The 20565-nt window shown below is 44.9% G+C and overlaps 1 protein-coding gene across 2 annotated transcripts in view; it reads left to right on the top strand.

The window, feature by feature from the left end:
• COL22A1 (collagen type XXII alpha 1 chain) overlaps nucleotides 1-20565 on the top strand; it is a 483118-nt gene that overhangs the window by 30010 nt on the left and 432543 nt on the right. The window contains exon 1 of one of the 2 annotated variants that reach the window (XM_068238068.1): nucleotides 2144-2555. The exons of the other annotated variant lie outside the window; for it this stretch is intronic. The gene's annotated coding sequence lies outside the window, so the exon portion shown is untranslated. Of the gene's footprint in view, nucleotides 1-2143; nucleotides 2556-20565 lie in introns of those variants that run through there. 2 annotated transcript variants of the gene reach the window in all.

Raw genomic sequence — 20565 nt, 5'->3', positions numbered from 1 at the left:
TGGGGGACTCTGCTCCTTCCTCTAACTCTCCTCTCCTGATATACTCTGGGCTGCTGGAGGACTCTGCTCCTTCCTCTAACTCTCCTCTCCTGATATACTCTGTGCTGCTGGAGGACTCTGCTCCTTCCTCTAACTACCCTCTCCTGATATACTCTGTGCTGCTGGAGGACTCTGCTCCTTCCTCTAACTACCCTCTCCTGATATACTCTGTGCTGCTGGAGGACTCTGCTCCTTCCTCTAACTCTCCTCTCCTGATATACTCTGTGCTGATGGAGGACTCTGCTCCTTCCTCTAACTACCCTCTCCTGATATACTCTGTGCTGCTGGAGGACTCTGCTCCTTCCTCTAACTCTCCTCTCCTGATATACTCTGTGCTGCTGGAGGACTCTGCTCCTTCCTCTAAGGGCTCGTTTCCACTATCGCGAATCCGCATGCGTCCAACGCATGCGGATTCGCACATGTAATGCAAGTGGATGGGCCTGTTTCCACTGTAGCGTTGTTGAGGTGCGTTTTTTTCAGCGGTTAAAAAACGCACAAAAGAGCAGCAGAATTCGCCTGCGAGTGGAATGCATGCAAATCGCATGCAATGTATTTAATAGGAAAATAGCATGCGTTTTCCCCATGCGTTTTTTGCCGCGAATTCGCATAGGTACCAATGTAAATTCGCACAGGCAGTGACATGGTAAAAATCGCATATACCCTCACCTATGCAAATTCGCATGCGAATTCGCGACAAAAAAAGCATGCAGAATCGCATCCGCATGCGATTTCATCAGCGGTGGAATCCAGGCGATTCCGCACCGCAATAGTGGAAACGAGCCCTAACTCTCCTCTCCTGATATACTCTGTGCTGCTGGAGGACTCTGCTCCTTCCTTCCTCTATCTCTCCTCTCCTGATGTACTCTGTGCTGCTGGAGGACTCTGCTCCTTCCTCTAACTCCACTCTCCTGATATACTCTGTGCTGCTGGAGGACTCTGTTCCTTCCTCTAACTCTCCTCTCCTGATATACTCTGTGCTGCAGGAGGACTCTGCTCCTTCCTCTAACTCCACTCTCCTGATATACTCTGTACTGCTGGAGGACTCTGCTCCTTCCTCTAACTCTCCTCTCCTGATATACTCTGTGTTGCTGGAGGACTCTGCTCCTACCTGTAACTCTCCTCTCCTGATATACTCTGTGCTGATGGAGGACTCTGCTCCTTCCTCTATCTAACTCTCCTCTCCTGATATACTCTGTGCTGCTGGAGGACTCTGCTCCTTCTTCTATCTAACCCTCCTCTCCTGATATACTCTGTGCTGCTGGAATACTCTGCTCTTTCCTCTAACTCTCCTCTCCTGATATACTCTGGGCTGCTGGAGGACTCTGCTCCTTCCTCTAACTACCCTCTCCTGATATCCTCTGTGCTGCTGGAGGACTCTGCTCCTTCCTCTAACTACCCTCTCCTGATATACTCTGTGCTGCTGGAGGACTCTGCTCCTTCCTCTAACTCTCCTCTCCTGATATACTCTGTGCTGATGGAGGACTCTGCTCCTTCCTCTAACTACCCTCTCCTGATATACTCTGTGCTGCTGGAGGACTCTGCTCCTTCCTCTAACTCTCCTCTCCTGATATACTCTGTGCTGCTGGATGACTCTGCTCCTTCCTCTAACTCTCCTCTCCTGATATACTCTGTGCTGCTGGAGGACTCTGCTCCTTCCTCTAACTCTCCTCTCCTGATATACTCTGTGCTGCTGGAGGACTATACATGTTTATCTAACTCTCCACTACCTCCTCACCTATTTCTCCTTCTATGCCTGTTTGCTGGAGGACATACACGTTTGCCCTGATCACATGCTTTTTTGCTGATACCCAAATGTATCCATCCCAGAGCCCCCCCCCCCCCCCCCCCCTGCACTGTCTGTCCCTGGCTGCTGGAGGAGTTATTTCAGAAGCTGCTGTAACGGGGTCAGAAATAACCAGAAAAGAGAGAAGTTGGGCTATAATTGGAGAGGGTTGTCAGTCCTGCTCCCCTCTGTCTCCCATGCTGGCTCCTGAAACTCAATCCCCGCAGCCCGGCCCCTCCTGGGAGCTCCCAGCCTCTCTTGTCTATTCTCAGTCCCAGCTCCCTCCCTGCAGTGCAGGAACAGTCCTCAGTCCCAGTATCATTGTCCTCTGGAATCTCATGCATGTCTGCTGGCTGCGCTGCCCACCTCATCCCTGGCTCAGGACTCTGGACTTGGCATGAAGTTTCCTCCACTTCTGTCTGGCTGGTGCTGATCTGAATGACAGAGGCGTCCCCCCTCTCCCTGTGACCCTCTCCCGGATTGCCCTGTCCCCCTCTCCTTCTCCTGGATTGCCCTCTCCTCCTGGATTGCCCTGTCCCCTCTCTCTCTCCTGGATTGCCCTGTCCCCCCTCTCTCTCTCCTGGATTGCCCTCTCCTCCTGGATTGCCCTGTCCCCTCTCTCTCTCCTGGACTGCCCTGTCCCCTCTTTCTCTCCTGGACTGCCCTGTCCCCCTCTTACACTGACACTGCTGCTTCCCCTGGATGCCTGGCTGGGACTTGTGTTTTGGATGAGGTGAGTTTATTCTGGCATTCCTCATAAAAAGTACACCTGCTACCCTCCATACCGAGAACGTTGTTGGTCAGACTTCGACAACTGCAAAGTTTTTAAACTTCTTTCAAACTTCTGCCAAAGTTTGGAAACTATATGTGAGAGTTGCCCAGAAATTTTAACAACGAAAAGTGGCATTCAGAAGTTGAGCCGGACATCGGGCTGTTTTTCACTGAGCGCGATTCGATGCAAAACGCTACTTTAAAATAAGAATCGCGGAAAGTATTTTCCATTTTCGCGACTTGTTTTTTTTTGTGAAGGGCAATCGCTTTTTTTGGAGCGATTGTAATGCTAGGTACACACTTTCTGGCAGATTTACTGTCAGATCGATTATTTCTAACATGTGAACGTTAAACAGTCGGAAATCAATCGGAAAATGATCGTAAATCAGATGGGACATGTTGGAAATAATCGATGTGAAAGTAAATCTGCCAGAAAATCTCATAGTGTGTACCCAGCATAAGTGCGATTGGGCTTCACTGTTTAAAGATAAACACATAATTGCAACCGCAATTATTGAAAAATGTAAATCACTTGCGTTTCCATTAGACGATTGCTAGTGGAAAAGGTCCCTTAGGGCTGTCTTATACTACACTTGATGCGTTTCCGATCGCATGCCAATCGCAAAACGCAAGCACATCCGCAAAATAGTGATCGTCCCAGGGATCCTTTTATACTAACCGCGATCTGATTTCGCCTAATCGCAAAAATGTCCCATTTCTCCTGCTTGTCAGAAAAATTGCGTTTTAAAATTTTACATGGTTTGTGATTGCGTTTTGCAGTATAAAATAAAACCTAAAGGAGGAGAAGATTTATTACCATTCAGTTGTTTTTGATCGATAAGGAAATTGAATGAAAGGTGCTCACTAAAGATACAATCTTGATTGTGCAGTTTTACAAAATCTATCTAGCAGCGGGGTAACCTGAGTAGACATACTGTGAATAGATGCTTCAGGTAGTCGCTCATAGCACATTGATGTGGTATGATTGTACAATCAAGATTGTATCATTAGTGGGCACTTATCACTTGATTTCTTGTGGCTGAATCATGAAGCTTTTTAGTTTAATTAATTCACAATTTATCTGTCCTTAAGTGACTTAACTCATGATGTATCTCTCCTTATCTAACTTAACTCTTGGTTTATCTCTCTTTATTTTATTTAAAGGGACTCAATCAGGTTTTTTTGTTTCTGAAGTTTCTCCTGGTTTCAGATAGCTGTAGGAGCTGCCATTCCCCTTCCCCTCCCTCTGGCTTTATTTATCCAGGGAAGGCGTGAATGTAATCAAGTGAGACTTCTCTAAACTATTTGAAGTACAGTGTCCTATCTCCCCACCCCCTGCTGATGAAAGCTTTTGTTTGCTCATTGCTATTGCTAATTACAGCAGTCCTTATCTGCCAGCTCTTTATGTGGATAGCAGGCCACTGAAGTCGAACACGGTAAATCCAGCGCTGGAGACTTGGGCGCAGCAGCGCAGGAGACTTGGGCGCAGCCGGCGCCACCATAGGCCGTAATAGGAACTACGGCTATCGCAGGCACATGGAGTAACTTCAGCGCCGTCAGAAGACGGATCTGAAGTTGCTTTTAAAACAATAATTCGGCTTCCAGCTATTGCTGGAAGCCGAATTATTTCATTCCCCCACTATCCATGTCGGCCTGGAGGGGGAATAGTAATTAACACGGCCCGGACTTGTGCGGCAGCAGGATTAGCCATATACTGGCTGTGTCCTGCGCCCAAGTCTCCGGCGCCGTTCTCTCTCGTACGCCACTGAAGTAGGGAAATAAAATCCTCTAACAAACATTTAAATGTAAAAAGAGGAGTGAGAATGAATTTGTTATACATTGTTAGCCTGCATTTTTAATCTGCTGTTGAGATGCCCTGGGGGATGAAAACACTGCTCGGTTTACTTTAACTCATGATTTATCTTCTTATTGATCAATCAAAACCAAATGAACATCATCTGACAGTGAATGGTTGATGCATGTGATCGTTATAGTGCAAATATGGCATTAAACGACTGGTTAGCTGATCATTTCAGACACAAATAATCAATTATTTGGCTGATTGAACAATCAGATTGTTGTGTATATAGTCACCTTTATGATGAAGTCCTATTTGGGAGATACGCAAAAGTAAATATAGTCTATCTATTGGTGTACGGCCACCAGTGTATCCACAGTCCTTCCCCTACTTACAAACAGGTTCTGTTCCAGGAGGGTGTTTGTAAGTCAAATCATGTGTTAAGCACACAGGTACGTGAATATACATGATTTACTTCCAGATCGTTCCGGATATGTGGTGTATGTTTTCAATGTGCTTTGCGCTGGGTTCACACTGCACTAAAAAATGTATTGCATATCTGATCGGCACATACGGGAACAGACACTATGCTGGTCAATACGATCTGTTCACATCAGTCCGTTTGGTATGGTTCCGTTCGTTCAGTTCCCGATGAGCGTAACTGAAGGCGATATTCCGGATATATGTACGGATCATCGACTCCGGGGATGCTGACGGAGCCAACAGAAGCCTATGAGAGCAGACAGAGTCAGTTCTCCCCAGGCTGTTCGCCGCGTACGTTTCGCTAATTTTACTCACCTGCTGTCGTCGCATTCGGTTCCACCACCACTGCTCCCATCCTCATTGTATTGAAACAGACCAATGGGAATCCTCTCTCCCCAAGGAAGATTATCATTGGATCAGGGAGTGGTGGACCAATGAGAATTCTCCCTGGTTGATGGATTCCCATTGGTCTGCTGCAATCCAATGAGGAGGCTCGATTTGTATACCAGCAGTGTACCTGATCGGTGATGGAAGTAGACTCAATAGAACTTGAACGTAACAACAATAAGTGCAGCAGATGTGCGTGCAACACATGCACAACGGTGCGTATGTGAACCACGAGCATTGACCTCAGTGAATCCTGCGCAGGTACGCTGTGAACGCACCGTTGTGCATCCGTGACTGTGTGAACCCCGCCTGAGGTCACCTGCACACTGCAAATCCGATTTGCGATTCTGATTTGCGATTTCAATTTGCGACTCTAATTTTCCCTGGATGATATCAAAACAAGAAGAAAAACGCAGAAAAAACGCAGCATGAACCAATTAAAAATGGCAAATCGGAATCGCATGTAAAATCGTGTCAAAATGGCAAATCTGCTGCGTTATTTGTGTTGCACATGCCCAGAAATGTTTTTGTTTTTTTCCTTTATGCGCCAGTTTCGTTCCAACACTGTGCAACGAAAACGGCGAATCAAGAGACGCATAAAGATAACGTCCAAGTTAAAGTCTATATGTGTTGCGTTAGGGCCGCATTGTGCGACCTTAACGTCGCACTGAAATTCAACATCCTACTGTGAAAGCGGCCTTAAACTACTTACAAGTTTGTCCAACACTGTAACACGTAACAACAAGCGCAAGAAGGTCGCTTCTTCAGAGGCATAGGTCAAAGTTCGTGAGTAAAGGTCCTCTGAAGAAGAGACCGTTTTAGGAGTCGCGAAACGTGTGGTAGTGGATTTAAATGCAACAAACCTATACTGAGGACCATTGTTATGCTGTATCACATATGATCATGTATTGCTATTGTAATTAAAAGTTATGTTTTACGCTTAAACTGATACTAATAGGCCTTAAAACCCTCAATTTGTATTTTTTTGCTTTTCTATTGTACGACTACCAGGAATAAAGGGGTGGCTGTTTTTTTGGTTACTTTTGTGACTATATAACATAACAACAAATACAAGTAACAGCAAAAACTGTGCAGTAAATTTTGTGCGACGTATATAGGAGAAATCATGTTAACTCAAGTGTTTGTAAGTTGGGAACTGCAGTGACGTAGCAATAGGGAATGCAGAGGTTACGACTGCACCGGGGCCCTTAGGCAAGACTGCACCGGGGCCCTCAATCACAGTATTAGCTGTGTATTGGTCCTGTGCTGGGAATAATCACTTCTATAGATGCTTTGAATAGTAGTTACCAGTAACAAGCTGTTCCCCATCCCCTTCTTGCACCAACACTGTGGTTGTACTTGGCGTGTTTTGGTGCGCCATGCAGGGCCGGATTTACCATAAGGCACTGTAGGCTCGTGCCTACAGGCTCCTTATGTAGGAGAGGTGGCTCCCCTCCTCAAATATCCCCCTACCTATGGTGGTGGGGGATACTTAATTCTGGGGTGGAGGCGCATCTGGCTCGGAGGGGCACGTCTACTGCTTAGATTAATAGGGTTACCAAATACTGGAGAAAATCTGGCTACCTAGAAGGGAGGAGGGGTGCCTACCTAATATGGGGGTGTGGCCTGAGTTGAGGGGTGGAGTTTAGGGCACCAGAATGCCTGTGCCTACAGGCTCCTGAGCTGTAAATCTGGCCCTGGCGCCGTGTCAATTGTTATGTAAAGAGTGCTTGGGGGGCCCAATGTAAAACTTGCACTGGGGAACAGTCTGCAGTGTGAAACGTTGAAAACTTTAAATTCAAACCACTGTAAACGTTTTGAATCTGTACTGAGTTTCAGATGTGCAAGGCTGTCATTATCTCAGCTGTGTCCTTTCACTTTGTTATGGCTGCCTGTGTAGATAATTGCCTCGCAGTGATATTTTAATGCTTTTGCGGCGGCCTGTAGAAGCCGTGGTGGAGTTATGTTGTTTTTGGATGTGCTGCAGGTGTTTGGCAGTTCAGAGACACTGGCCGGGACTCTGTCTCTACACGTTTCAGTTTATCAATGAAAAAAAAAAAGCCTTTAAGATTAACTTGGAAATCAATCAAAGAGGACTTATCTTTATTTAAACGAATGATTTCCTGAAAAGAATATTGGTATATTCGTGGCGAGTGAATGGTGAGGTCAGATGGAGAGGACCTTTGAGGATATATTGTGCTTTGGTATCGACTTGAGTTCACGATTCATCTGGGAAAGTTTAGGGGAAGTTTCAGTGTGAACTGTTTTTATTGTATGGACTTCATGACCATCGGGTGAACTGATGAGAGCGAAGATTATTATTTGAATTTTGGCAACACTCTCTCACTTATTGCCTTACACTAATCTCCCTCTTAGGGCCCGTTTCCACTATCGCGGTTTCCGCCGCGATTCCGCAGAGTTTCCCCGCACATGAATCACACGGGGAAACTTTGCCATAGAGGATAGCGGCGCCGCGGCCGAATCGCTTGCGGGAGCGATTCGGCCGGAACCCTCCGCAGAATTCGCGGCGGAGGTTGCAAATCCCATAGCCATGCATGGCACGGCTTATGGGATTCGCCTGCGATCCCGTCCACCCGCTCAGTGCCGACGTGCGTCTCGCAGACGCACACCGCACTAGTGGAAACGAGCCCTTAAAGTGAACCCAAGGTGAGAGTGAAATGGAGGCTGCCATATTTGCTTCCTTTTAAACAATACAAGTTGCCTGACAGCCCTGCTGATCTATTTGGCGGCAGCAGTGTCTGAATCACACCAGAAACAAGCATGCAGCTAATCTTGTCAGATCTGACAATAATGTCAGAAACCCCTGATCTGCTGCATGCTTGTTCAGGGTCTATGGCTAAACGCATTAGAGGTAGGGGCGTAGCAATAGGGGGTGCAGAGGAAGCCCTCCCTCAACTGGGCCAGAGGGGGTCCAAAGGGCCCACACCCAACTACAGTATTAGCTCTCTATTGGTCCTGTGCTCCTAATAATCACTTCTATAGATGCTTTGAATGATGGTAATCATTAACAAGCTGTTCCCCATTCCCTACTTGCACCTCTGACACTGCAGCTGTCCTTGGCAGTTTTTGGTGCCCCGTATCAATTGTTATGTGTAGAGTGCTTGGGGGGCCCATTGTAAAATTTGCATTGGGGCCCACAGCGCCTTAGCTACGCCACTGATTAGAGGCAGAGGATTAACAAGATAGCCAGGCAATTGGTATTGTTTAAAAGGAAATAAATATGGCTGTCTCCATATTCTCCTCACTACAGTTGTCCTTTAACCTCCTTGGCGGTAACCCCGAGCTAGGGTCGGGGCAGAAAACGGCAGCTAGGAGCGGTAATCCCGACCTCTGCTCGGGGTAGCTGCCAGATGCTGTGTGCAGAGTGTAGCGTGCAGCGGGCGTTTCTACATACCTCCCGGGGGATCCCGAAGTCAGCCGCCATTCTTCTTCCTCTCCTCCGGGGCTCTGCTTCCGCCTGGTGAGATCGCTGGCTGTTGTCATGACGACAGCCGGCAATTTCACTTTAGAGTTGCAGCGCCACCCGGAGGATGGAGGCCTAACTGCAGTACTGGAGCCAGGGAGGTGAGTGATTGAGGAACTGCTGCAGATCTCCCTGGCAGCAGGATTTTTTCCAGGTTTTAGGGTCTGAAAGGGTGCAAAAAAATTGCACCGGTTTTAGACCCTAAAATCCAGAAAGAATAATAACGCCAAGGGGGCTAAAGAGGCCCTGTAGTAAACATATAGTAGAACACATTTAATTATTCAGAATACCCACTACTACGCTAAATACCCCAGTTACATCATCAGAACGCATCCTTTAGCTGTATATTGCTGTAGGGTGGTAGGCTGTTTATTATGCGGGCGAGCACATGACAAAGGGCGACAGGCCCGAAACGTTGTGCTGCCTTTATGCTGTATTACCACTATTAGGATGCAATAAAAAGAAGTTGGATATATTTATCCTCAGAGGGTCGAGTCCTACATGGGACACTTGGTGTAGTGGTTGGCACCACTGGCACAGAGGCCTAACCCTAGCCTACCCTCACCAAAGGCCTAACTCAAAACTAACCTGATGCCTAACCTACCTGCATTGGTTTCTAGAACGTAACCATTTCTGCCGCCCAGACGTGATCCTCACATCCAGGCGGCTGCTCTGCTGCGGTGCCGCGCTTTGCTGCGCTCCCGCGCGCCCCCGTGCTGTCTCCCAGTAGCCCTGGGATCAGTGAACAGGAACATGGTTCCCGATCACCGATCCGTGTCCTCAGCAGAAAAACCGAAGCGCTCTTACTAGAGACTTCAGTCTTTCTGCAAAACTTTTTTTTCCCATCCCCCTTGTGCTTCCATGATTGAGAAGCACAAGGAGAAAAAAATAAACTCAAGGTGGCCATCTTGTGGCCAAATAGTAAAACTACATCTACATATTTTTTACATTACAATTTACACATATAATAACATTAAACATTAACTGTTCATTTCCCACACCAAAATATTACCCAAATAAAATTTTTTATGGAAAAACAAAACAAAAATTACAATAAAAAAACAACAAAAAACACCTAAAGGTCTGAACTTTTTAAATATGCATTTGAAGGGGGTATACTACGAACATTTTTTAAATTATAAGCTTGTAAATAGTGATGGACGCAAAACGGAAAAAATGCACCTTTATTTCCAAATAAAATATTGGCGCCATACATTGTGATAGGGACAAAATTTAAATGGTGTAATAACCGGGACAAACGGGCAAATAAAATACATAGGTTTTAATTATGGTAGCATGGATTATTTTAAAGCTATAATGGCAGAAAACTGAGAAATAATGATTTTTTTCCATTTTTTCTTATTAATCCTGTTAAAATGCATTTATAAAAAAAATAATTATTAGCAAAATGTACCACCCAAAGAAAGCCTAATTAGTGGCGGAAAAAACAAGAGATAGATCAATAAACTGTGTTAAGTAGTGATAAAGTTATTAGCGAATGAATGGGAGGTGAAAATTGCTCTGATGCAAAAGGTGAAAAATCCCCGCGGGCTGAAATGGTTAATTGGCCCAATTTCTGTGCTGAACGCAGTTTGCATTAACCTTCCTGGCGGTAAGCCCGAGCTGAGCTCGGGCTATGCCGCCGGAAGGCACCGCTCCGGCCCCGCTGGGCCGATTTGCATAATTTTTTTTTTGCTGCACGCAGCTAGCACTTTGCTAGCTGCGTGCAGTGCCCGATCGCCGCCGCTACCCGCCGATCCGCCGCTATCCATCGCGCCGCAGCCGCCCCCCCCCCCCCCCCCCAGACCCCGTGCGCTGCCTGGCCAATCAGTGCCAGGCAGCTCTATGGGGTGGATAGGAATCCCCTTTGACGTCACGACGTCGATGACGTCATCCCGCCCCGTCGCCATGGCGACGGGGTAAGCCCTCCAGGAGATCCCGTTCTTTGAACGGGATCTCCTGATCGCCGATCGCCGGCGGCGATCGGAGGGGCTGGGGGGCTGCCGCTGAGCAGCGGCTATCATGAAGCGAGACTTTGTCTCGCTACATGAAAAAAAAAAAAAATTAAAAAAAAAAAGATTTGCTGCCCCCTGGCGATTTTTTAGCAAACCGCCAGGAGGGTTAAAGGGGAACTGAAGTGAGAGGGATATGGAGGCTGCCATATTTATTTCCTTTTAAGCAATACCAGTTGCCTGGCTATCCTACTGATCCTCTGCCTCTAATACACTCAGCCATAGCCCCTGAACAAGCATACAGCAGATCAGGCGTGTCTGACATTATTGTCAGATCTGACAAGGGGCTGGTGCACATCAGAGCGGTTCTGGAGCATTTTTAAAAACGCTTGCAGGCTGAAAACTGCTTGGGTAATGTATTTCAATAGGCTGGTGCACATCAGAGCGATTTGTTTTTTCCACAAACGCAAACTCGGGGGCTGCAGCATTATTTAGATTTCTGAGGCGTTTCTGCCTCAATGTTAAAGCATAGGAAAGTGGAAAACCGCTCTGAGAAACGCCAGATCAGAGCGGTTTTCCAGGCATTTTTGTTACAGAAGCTGTTCAGTAACAGCTTTACTGTAACAATATATGTAAACTGCTACATAAAAACGATCCAAAAACCGCTAGGCATGATTAGAAAACCTCTACATCCCTAGAATCGCTCTGAAAATCTGCTACAAAAACCTCCAGCGTTTTGCAGATCTAGAGGTTTTTGGTGTGCACTGGGCAAAGACTAGCTGCATGCTTGTTTCTGGTGTGATGCAAACACTACTGCAGCCAAATAGACCAGCATGGCTGCCAGGCAACTGGTATTGTTTAACAGGAAATAAATATGGCAGCCTCCATATTCCTCTCACTACAGTTGTCCTTTAAACTTGCCCGCGAGCCGGAACAATAAGCAATTGGTCACCTCTGGTGTCAAGTACAGCTCGGCCCTCTTAAAGCGAAAGGAAATGCCTGGCTTTGGGATGAACGTTAGCGGAGATTAGCAAATTAATGCTGATCTTTGCTAAGCTCCTCTGACAAGTTACTAGTGTGCAGCAAAGGCAGTGAGATTCACCCCTGAGGCCGGTTGCCTGACTGGACGCATTGTTCCTCCGGGGCTGAGAGCTCTGCACGGCTGGAGTGTGTCTTACTGCCAGGTGCTGTGATCCTCGTGCTGTTCAAAGCATCATTCCAAGCTAACACACCACTGAGAGGATCACCTATACTCACCTCAGCCTGCAGAGGGAAGCAGGAAATGTGGGTAACCATCGGCTCATGGACGATTTGGGCGCCCCATAGGCACTAATGCAAATATCGGTTATTAGGAGCCCAAAGCACAAAAATTGTCGTTTTCAAAATTACGTTATAGTTTTTGAATTTTTTTTATTGTTTTGATAGTTAGAAGGTTATAGTTTTTGACATTTTTAATGTTTTGCATTCTTATTCATTTTTTTTTAATTTGTTGCTTTGAACAATACAGGGTAAGGCGTCAAGAAGGGGAGTTTTAGGGTTAGGCATCAGGAAGGGTGGTCTTAGGGTTAGGCGTGAAGAAGGGGGGTTTTAGGGTTAGGTGTCAGGAAGGGGGGGTTAGGGGTCAGGAAGGGGGGGTTAGGTGCCAGGAAGTGGGGTTTTAGGATTAGGCATCAAGAAGGGGGGTTTTAGGGTTAGGCGTCAGGAAGGGGGGTTTTAGGGTTAGACGTCAAGAAGGGGGATGTTAGGGTTAGGTGTCAGGAAGCGGAGATTTAGAGTTAGGTGTCAGGCCTCTTGCACACTACATGCAATTCCGATTTTTTTTATACGAGCCAAATTTGTATTCTGATTAAAAACAGTAGCAACATGCAGTATTTTTTAAAATCGGAATCAAAAATCAAATCTTATAGAAAAATTGGAATCGCATATAGTGCGCAAGAGGCCTCATGAAGCAGGGTGTTAAGGTTAGGTGTCAAGAAGGGGGGTTTTAGGGTTAGGCATAAAGATGGGGGGTTTTAGGGTTAGGCATCAAGAAGGGGGGGTTAGGTTTCAGGAAGAGGAGTTTTAGGGTTAGGTATGTGGAAGTGGGTTTTTTAGGGCTAGGTAGTAAGAAGGGGGGTTTTAAAGTTAGGCGTCAAAAAGGGGAGTTTTAGGGTTTGGCATCAGGTAGGATGGTTTTAGGGTTAGACATCAGGAAAGGGGGGTTTTAGTGTTAGGCATCAGGAGGGTTGTTTTAGGCTTAGGCATCAATATGGAGGGTTTAGGGTTGGCGCCAGGAAGGGTTTTCTTTAGGGCTAGACATCAGGAAGGGGGGTTTTAGGGTTAGGCATCAAAAAGAAGAGGGGTTTTAGGGTTAGATGTCAAGAAGGGGGGGGGGTAGGGTTAGGCGTCAGGAAGGAGGGTTTAGGCATTGGGGGTGGGGGGATGGGGTGTACTTCTGTGTGAGAGTAGGGTTTAGGTTGGGTAGGTTAAGTTGTAGGTTAACCTTATTATTAGGTTAAGGCCTCATTCACATCTGAGGAGCGCAGATGGCCGTGCGATCCGAACGCAGCGCATCCGATCGCACGCCATCTGCGCCGCTGCCCACTGCGCTGCTGAGCCCATCCATTGACAGTGATGGGATCAGCTCTGCGCTTCCGGGCAAAATGCAGGCAGCAGTACGCAATCGCTTCCCAGCCCATCGTACTGCTGAGCAGCGCAGTATATGTGAACGGTAGAAGGGCAGTCTATGCCCTTCTGCCGTTCCTGCGTTTCAGCACATCATACGCGCTTCCATATCTGCACGTATGATGTGAACGAGGCCTAAGTTGTACACACTTTAAAAATAAAAAATATTGGTAGATAATTTTATTAACGAAAATGGGCGCCCATTTTTCCTTGCGTCCCTATTCCAAACACGGCTGCAGAGTACCAGCAGTCTTCTCCAGTCCGCACCTTCAGAAACTCATCTTCTCAGTGCTGCCTGTGCGATTGCTGACAGCCAGGGGACCCTGCAGCAGACAGGCTGTCACAGCGCTGTACTTGTAGTCGCAGGAATTTTGCGAAAGGTGAGAGGGTAGAAATTCTGTCAATCAGAACTCCTCCTGTTTCCTTCTCATGCTGGCCTGCCCAGGCAGAAGGAAACAAGTACTTGAAAGCTGACTTTTTTAGGAATTGCCTAAAACAATCTCTGCCGTGTCTGCCATTTCTTGATTCCTAAAAATTGCACTAAAACTTCTTAAAGGAAACCAGAGATAAACTAAAGTAAAGAATTTATACTTGCCCGGGGCTTCCTCCCGCCCCATAAACACATGTGAGTCCCTTGCCATCCTCCTGCAGTCTGCTGTTCAGCTGCAATCAGCCCCGGTAACTTGCTCAGTGACGTCAGTCCGGGTCTAGTGCGCATGCGCAGCAGGTCCGCACATGCGCAGAAGACCCAGACTGGACTCGACTGAAGCAGTTACCAGGGCTTATCACCGCAGGAGGACCGCGAGGGAATCGCATGTGTTTATGGGGCGGGAGGAATCCCCAGGCAAGTATCAATTCTTTACTTTAGTTGATCTCTGGTATACTTTAAAGGCCACCAGAAGTGAGAAGAATATGAAGGCTGCCATATTGATTTCCTTTTAGGCTTTCTTCACACATGGCAGAATTCGTATGGGATAACAAATTTCCCAATCCGAGTTAGCTGCAAATCTAATGCAAATCAATGCCATTGCACTGAATTTTCGCATCTGATTTTTCTACAGGAAAAAAAATGGCTTAAATGTATGTTTTTTCTTGAAACGGACACGAGAAAATCATACAATCGAGTCAATAGAAATAGAAACAAATGTAAGGTTACATACAAATTCATGTAAATAAACTTCATGAATATGCATGGAAAAATTGGGATGCAAAAATTTCCATAAAAAAGGCAACAAAAAATGAAGAGTGGGATGCGAAACGATACAGAATCGCAGATACAAAAACATTTTCTTACTGGAAAAAGGAACTTGTCATGTTGTAACTAGGCAAAACATGTAAATTAGGGACATTGCGAAAAATTGCATGCGAAAATTGTATTAGAAATGCATGTGAAAACGCAAGCCTACAGTGGAAAATTAGCCATAAGGGTGAATTCACACTTGTTTATCAGAAAAATGCATAGAAAAACAGACAAGTGTAAATCAAGTCAATACCAGTTGCCTGGCGGCGCTTTCATGCATCAGTAGTGTCTGAAACACCTGAAACAAGTATGTGGCAAATCCAGTAACACTTCAGTAAAAAACCTCTGCGGAAATGTTCAATCTTTCTCTCGTCACACCGGAGGATTTTGTTTTTCATGGTCTGAGAGTCCTTCGGGTGCGTACGTTAAAAAAGGGCGCCGGGAAAAAAGGGCGCAGGGTTTTAAAAGATAATCATGAATAACGTTTAAAAAAAAATTGTGTTATATTTCGTTTAAAAATAATGTTTTATAAAGTTATAAATCATTAAATAATGTGTATAAAATCGGCAATTTTAAAAACGTTAATCTTCCCTGTTTAAAAATTGAAATTTATAATAACGTTTTATAAAACATTAATAAGAATTTTACCAAAGCTATACCTAACCCTACTCTCACACAGATCCCTCCCTGTACCTATCCCTAACCCCTAGACCCCCCTGTTGGTGCCTAACCCTAAGACCCCCCTGGTGGTGCCTAACCCTAAGACCCCCCTGTTGGTGCCTAAACCTAAGACCCCCCCTGTTGGTGCCTAACCCTAAGACCCCCCTGTTGGTGCCTAACCCTAAGACCCCCCTGTTGGTGCCTAACCCTAAGACCCCCCTGTTGGTGCCTAACCCTAAGACCCCCCTGTTGGTGCCTAACCCTAAGACCCCCCTGTTGGTGCCTAACCCTAAGACCCCCCTGTTGGTGCCTAAACCTAAGAACCCCCCTGTTGGTGCCTAAACCTAAGACCCCCCTGTTGGTGCCTAAACCTAAGACCCCCCTGGTGGTGCCTAAACCTAAGACCCCCCTGTTGGTGCCTAAACCTAAGACCCCCCTGTTGGTGCCTAAACCTAAGACCCCCCTGTTGGTGCCTAAACCTAAGACCCCCCTGGTGGTGCCTAAACCTAAGACCCCCCTGTGATAAGCATTAATAACGTTTTAAAAAAATATGGTGCGGTTTTTCGTTTAAAAATGTAAAAAAAATAAAAAAAAAAATTGTACGGTTTTTCGTTTAAAAGTAATGTTTTAAAAATATTGTACTGTTTTTCGTTTAAAAATAATGTTTTAAAAATTATAAATCATTAAATAATGTGTAATCATGAGAAACAGTTATAAAACATTAAAAGTCTCCGGGCGCCGCTTTTAAAACGTTATTTTTCTCCGGCGCCCTTTTTTCCTGTTGGGCGCCCATTAAACGATATTTATTATGGGAGTGAATGGCAGCGCCCTTTTTGTCCACCTGCCTCATGCGCCCAAATTTCCTGCTTCCCCTTCGGGTGCCTTTTGGCAAACTCCAGGCAGACTGCCTGGGCCTTTTACTAAGGAATGGCCTCAGTTTGGCCACTCTACAGTGAAATTATAGAGAGAGAAAGAAAGCCCGCATAGCAAGCACCACTTGAAAAAATACAAAATACTTTATTTAACAATGTAGGCATCAGATAATCTAGACATGAAAAGATTCAACATGAAAATATAAAAACAATTAAAATAAACGGCAAAGACAAATCCCTGCTGCCAAACAATCATAAATACATATGATGAATAATAATATATAAATCTATCATCCAAGTAATAAATCAAAATTAATCTGATAATAGTAATGGAGTCAAAACCAGCATGATGGGCATCTGTAGAGCCCACCAATACTTGAACCCGGGTTCAGTACAAATAAGTGAAAGGAGGGAATATATCCCAAAGTGCAAAAATACCTGTGCAAATATGCTGTAAACAGTGATTAATAAAAAACATACAATTGCTTAAAGAGACTCCGTAACAAAAATTGCATCCTGTTTTTTATCATCCTACAAGTTCCAAAAGCTATTCTAATGTGTTCTGGCTTACTGCAGCACTTTATACTATCACTGTCTCTGTAATAAATCAATGTATGTTTTCCCTGTCAGACTTGTCCGCCTGTGTCTGGAAGGCTGCCAAGTTCTTCAGTGTTGTGGTTCTGTGATGAATCTCCCCCTTTCAGGCCCCTCTCTGCACACTGCCTGTGTGTTATTTAGATTAGAGCAGCTTCTCTCTTCTCTCTTATCTTTTACAAGCTGGATAAATAGTCCTCTGAGCTGGCTGGGCTTTCACATACTGAGGAATTACATACAGGCACAGCTGTCTGCACTCTGCAGGAAGAAACAGCCTGACACTTCAGTAGAAGATAGCTGCAGGGGGAAAGAAACACACAAATGATCTCTTGAGATTAAAAAGGAAGGCTGTATACAGCCTGCTTGTGTATAGATGTATTTTCTATGTGTGGACATACTGTACATCAACCTACTTCCTGTTTTGGTGGCCATTTTGTTTGTTTATAAACAAACTTTTTAAAACAGTTTTTAACCACTTTTAATGCGGCGAGGAGCGGCGAAATTGTGACAGAGGGTAATAGGAGATGTCCCCTAACGCACTGGTATGTTTACTTTTGTGTGATTTTAACAATACAGATTCTCTTTAAAAGTAATGCACTTATCTCACAGGAGATAATTCATTTGAAGCTGCTAATGGTATGAAGTTTTAGCTACATGCAGGGTCTCTCGAGGTTGGTGCCCACTGGCTGCAGACATGTAGACCCACCCCCTTGCACAAAAGGACATCTGCACGTCTCTATTATCAAATGGAGAAGCCCTTTTTGTGCAAGGGGGTGGGGCTACATGCCGGGAGCTGGCAGACACAGCAGGTTGTTCAAACTTTATTTAAAACTGGGAAAAAATCACTCACAAAGTAGCTGCAAAATTGTTTTTGGACAGTGATTCAAAGGGGATTTTGGATCACTCTTATTCAAGCTGGATAAATCGTCCTCTGAGCTGGCTGGGCTTTCACATACTGAGGAATTACAGACAAGGGCAAAGCTGTTTGCAGGAAGAAAAGAGCAGCCTGAAACTTCAGTGCATGAGAGCAGGGGGAAGAAACACACAAATGATCTCTTGAGATTCAAAAGGAATGCTGTATACAGCCTGCTTGTGTATGGATGTATTTTCTATGTGTGGACATACTGTACATCAACCTACTTCCTGTTTTGGTGGCCATTTTGTTTGTTTATAAACAAACTTTTTAAAACTGTTTTTAACTACTTTTAATGCGGCGGGGAGCAGCAAAATTGTGACAGAGGGTAATAGGAGATGTCCCCTAACGCACTGGTATGTTTACTTTTGTGCGATTTTAACAATACAGATTCTCTTTAAATAAAGTGATAACTATGATAGCTGGAGCAGCCTGTAGAATAAAGTGCATACAAAGAGAAATGGTGAAATGCTGCAAAAAAGGAGGTACTTATCCCAGGTAAGAACTGGACCAGTCAGATGCTAGCAGCAGGGAAGAGTCGGCACCCCTCAGGACTATCCCACTAACCGCGGTGTCCTCTCTCCTTCAAAGCGGGGTGACGCCCGCGGAACTTGTGGGATAGTCCTGAGGGGTGCCGACTCTTCCCTGCTGCTAGCATCTGACTGGTCCAGTTCTTACCTGGGATAAGTACCTCCTTTTTTTGCAGCATTTCACCATTTCTCTTTGCATGCATCGGGCCATATGCAATTCACTTTTTCACCTGACTTTTCTCCCAGGAGATAAATGTTCTTCTTTGATTTAGAATAGCTTTTTAGCACGTTGCAATGGAAAAAGTACCAAAAAGTAGGGGGAAAAGTACTATCAAAATTATTTTGAGTGTTTTCTTGCTTTCTGGTGACTTATAAGGCATTGTAGTGAAACAGATTACAAATATCACCTAAGAGAAAACTCAGGAGAAAAAGTGAATTGCATATGGCCCACTTTATTCTACAGGCTGCTCCAGCTATCATAGTTATTATCACTTTATTTAAGCAATTGTATGTTTTTTATTAATCACTGTTTACAGCATATTTGCACAGGTATTTTTGCACTTTGGGATATATTCCCTCCTTTCACTTATTTGTACTGAACCCGGGTTCAAGTATTGGTGGGCTCTTTGACAGATGCCCATCACGCTGGTTTTGACTCCATTACTATTATCAGATTCATTTTGATTTATTACTTGGATACTAGATTTATATATTATTATTCATCGTATGTATTTATGATTGTTTGGCAGCAGGGATTTGTCTTTGCCGTTTATTTTAATTGTTTTTATATTTTCATGTTGAATCTTTTCATGTCTAGATTATCTGATGCCTAAATTGTTAAATAAAGTATTTTGTATTTTTTCAAGTGGTGCTTGCTATGCGGGCTTTCTTTCTCTCTATATAATTTCATATCGGATATTCTCTTACTCACTCTACCTTACAGGCTTGATCAGGGCCGGTTCTTGACTTTTTGCTGCCTGAGGCAAACTTGTGAGAATGCACCCCCCTTCCTCCCCGATTTGGAATGATCGCACAGCCCAACAATTTACTCATTTAAATACTTATTTAATGTTCTCAAATGACATGCTGCATCGCAACACAATAGCACACTGATAGGTTGTGAGTCTGTGACAAACAAGCTGCTCACCCGCAGCCACTCCATTCCTTCTCACTAACTGGCAGACTCCTCACACAGCACAACAAGCTGCTTTTTCCCAATGATGACCTCTTCACCTAACTCTCCTCTCACTTCTCCTACTCTGACTGCATGCTGTTAGTGTAAACACAGTTCAAACATGCTGCCCCTGTAATCTCTGTGCCTGATGCAAATGTTTCACCTTGCTTCATGAGAGAACCGGCCCTGGGCCTGATTGATGGAGTACAGCAGAGATGGTTGTCCTTCTGGAAGGTTCTCCTCTTTCCACAGAGGACCTCTGGTGCTCTGACATCCGGTTCTTGGACACCTCCCTGACCAAGGCTCTCCTTCCCCGATCACTCAGTTTAGATGGCTAGACAGCTCTAGGAAGAGTCCTGGTGGCTTTGAACTTCTTCCACTCATAAATGGAAACCACTGTGCTCAATGGAACCTTCAAAGCAGCAGAAATGTTTCTGTAACCTTTCCCAGATTTGTGCTTCAAGACAAACCTGTCTCGGAGGTCTAGAGACAATTCCTTTGATTTCATGCTTGGTTTGTACTCTGAAATGAACTGTCAACTGTAGTACCTTATCTAGACAGGTGGGTGCCTTTCCAAATCGTGTCCAATCAACTGAATTTACCACAGGTGGATTCCAGTCAAGCTGTAGAAACATCTCAAGAATGATCAGGATGCACCTGAGCTCAATTTTGAGCTTCATGGCCAAGGCTGTGAATACCTATGTATTGATACATTTGCCAAAATCTCAAGTAAACTTTTTAAGGTTATCATTATGGGGTGTTGTGTGTAGAATTCTTAGAGGAAAAAATGAATTTTATCAGTTTTGGAATAAGGCTGTAACATAACAAAATGTGGAAAAAGTGATGCGCTGAGGATACTTTTCGGATGCACTGTATGTATTTATATTTAGATTGGTAATAAGTGTGTATACATGAACCATCATTATAGTTGAAATATGCCAACCTCCCCAAAACAGTAAATAAAAAGTATTAAGTTCTGGAATAGACTGTATGCTGGCAGCATTCTTTTCCTTACATGTAAATGGCATGGCATCACCCCCAATGCTGGGCCATTTATCTATGGCCCGAATACACACATGTAGTGTGTCCTGTTGTTGTATTTGTTATTCTAGTGTTTCAGATTGATGGTTTTGTTTTACTTTGGGGCAAGTTTTCAGAGACATATTTATGGCAGTTGGCTGCGTCTGTACTTAGCTGCTAATGGGTGATCCACAGGTAATA

Source organism: Hyperolius riggenbachi, chromosome 5 (genome assembly GCF_040937935.1).
Source record: "Hyperolius riggenbachi isolate aHypRig1 chromosome 5, aHypRig1.pri, whole genome shotgun sequence".
NCBI classification, from domain to species: domain Eukaryota; kingdom Metazoa; phylum Chordata; class Amphibia; order Anura; family Hyperoliidae; genus Hyperolius; species Hyperolius riggenbachi.
The sequence above is the reverse complement of the archived record's forward strand: the minus strand, read 5'-3'. Positions and strand labels throughout refer to the sequence as shown.